This window comes from Sceloporus undulatus, chromosome 4, assembly GCF_019175285.1.
Source record: "Sceloporus undulatus isolate JIND9_A2432 ecotype Alabama chromosome 4, SceUnd_v1.1, whole genome shotgun sequence".
Classification (NCBI taxonomy): Eukaryota; Metazoa; Chordata; class Lepidosauria; order Squamata; family Phrynosomatidae; genus Sceloporus; species Sceloporus undulatus.
Window position 1 is genome coordinate 135340657 of NC_056525.1, and position 2537 is coordinate 135343193.

The window sequence follows — 2537 nt, forward strand, 5'->3', positions numbered from 1 at the left end:
AACACTGAACAGATCATCCCGGAGGAGAGCAATAGCTCTGTTGAAGGCCTATATCCATTAGACGAAGGGACCTCAGGGAGAAATGCAGCAGATCATCCACAAGCTTGAATCATAACAAATTCTGATAGGAAAATTCAGGCAGTCATTTCCATCAACTGCTTTATAAAGAACAACTGACATGTTTCAAATCTGACTGCAAGTGAAGGTGGAAGGATGGAAATAAGTGTCAACAGCAGGCAAGTTTTGTCTATTTCTCTCTCTGTGTGTGTATACGTAGCAATGTCTGACTCTATCCTATATTCAATGCCAGAGGAAAGGAGAAGAGGCTTTGTAGTGGCTAACGTGCTCAAAGATTTGCAACTGGATGCAAAGGAACTGTCTGCTCGAAAAGGGAGGTTGGTTTCTAAGAGTTAAAAGCAGTATTTCCAGCTAGATTTTCACCCTGGGAATATGATATTAAAGGAAAAAATAGACCAAGAAGCTCTGTTTAGTCAGAAGGACCCTTGTGTTCCACTTTCTGAAATTGTGCTGGAAAATCCTTTGCAGCTACACAGAATTGAAGTACAAATAGAAGATGTGAATGATAATTCTCCACAATTCACTAAAAAGCAAATCCTTTTTGAAATATCTGAGCACGTACCCAAGGATACTCGATTTCCTTTGGAAAGAGCTCAGGATTTGGACAAGGGAGAAAGTGCTGTTCAAAACTACACACTTAGTTCTAATGAACATTTTTGGTTGGATGTGGAAACCCACAAGGATGGTGGCAAATATGCAGAACTGATACTGAATAAACAATTCAGTGAGGTGGATCCACAATTTCGCTAGTTCTGTCAGCAGTGGATGGAGGCATCCCACAGAGAACTGGAACGACACATATAATTGTTGATGTTCTGGATGCCAGTGATAACATTCCTCAGTTTAGTGAATCTACTTACAAAGTAAAAATAAGGGAGAATGGTCCTTTGGATGCACTAGTCACCAAAGTTAAAGCAAGTGACATGGATTCTGGTTCCTATGCAGATATCACCTATTCTTTCAGCCAGGTACCAGATGCAGTATAGAGATCATTCAGGTTAAACAAAAATACTGGTGAACTTTCTCTTGGTGGGCCAATTGACTATGAAGAACATACTGTGTATGAGATGAACATCAGAACCACAGACGGAGGAGGTCTTTCTGCTTACTGCAAAGTCATTGTGGAGGTTGAGGTTGAGAATGACAATGCCCCGGAGGTAACCATTACATCCATCACCACTCCTTTATTAGAAGATTCTTCCCTAGGCACTGTGGTGGCTCTTTTTAGTGTCATGGACAGAGATTAAGGAGAGAATGGCAGAACTTCCTGCACCACTGAAGCAAACTTCCCCTTTGTGTTGAAGGCTATAGAGAACAATTATTACCATCTAGTGACCCAATGGCCTCTGGATAGAGAACATGTCTTTGAGTATAACATCCCCATCACAGCCACTGACAAGGGTTCTCCCAGTGAGAATTATTACCATTCAAATCTCAGATATCAATGACCCCAGTATTTGAAAACAATATTCTAGTATAGACTTTCTTATTGGCTTAGTCCAAATTGTTGATCTGGACACAGAGAAGAACACACAAATGGTCTGTTCCCTTTTGCCTTTACGGGTGGCCGAGCATCATCTTACATTTCCATCAACCCTGAAACTGGCAATCTGTATGCCATCCAATCCTTAGATTATGAGAATATAAAAGAGTCTGATGTGCCTAAACTGTGGTTAAAGGTTCTCTTTCACTGAGATCAGAGGCTTTTGTCCAAGTCCATCTCATGGATGAAAATGACAATGCCCCCTTCATCCTCTATCCACTTCAGAACAGCACTGTCGCTTCAAATGACCTGATGCCCAGAGGAGCAGACACTGGCTACCTCATAACCAAGGTAGTAATCATTGACAGAGACTCTGGTCAGAACTCTTGCCTTATTTATCAACTTCTGAAGGACACACAACTTGGTCTGCTCACTGTGGTGTACCAAAATGGAAAAGTGAAAACCATGATGCCAGTAATGCAGAACTTAATTGTGATTCTTAGAGACAATGACCATCCTCCCTTATCTTCCCCTGCCACAGTACAAATTCTTTTTAGTGGATGGCTTCTCTGACCCATCTACAAAAATTACGGATATTCCTAAAGGAAGAGATAGTAGAGGAGGAAGCCCACAAACTGACTTTATATCTAATCATATGCTTGGCTGCTACCTCCTCTGTTTTCTGTACTGGTGTTTATTGTCATCTAGATGCATAAACAAAGAAAGGTAATATGAATTCTGCAACTAATATATTAGTGAAATCCTATTTCCCAGGATAACTGCATGGATTCAGGAACAGAATAATTTCCCCATGGTTACAACTATGAGGTGTGCTTATCAGATGGATCACTGAACAGTGAATTTTGATTTTCGAGGCTTGTATTTCTTTTTTCTGCAGCATGCACACTCACAGGATAATCTAAAGACTTCAACTGATTCAAAGGTAAGTCCAAAGCTGAACAACACATTTTATAGG

The 2537-nt window shown here is 40.6% G+C and overlaps 1 pseudogene; it reads left to right on the forward strand.

Moving 5' to 3' along the window:
* Positions 1–279: 279 nt before the first annotated feature.
* LOC121929055 lies at positions 280–2277 on the forward strand (annotated as a pseudogene).
* Positions 2278–2537: the final 260 nt, after the last annotated feature.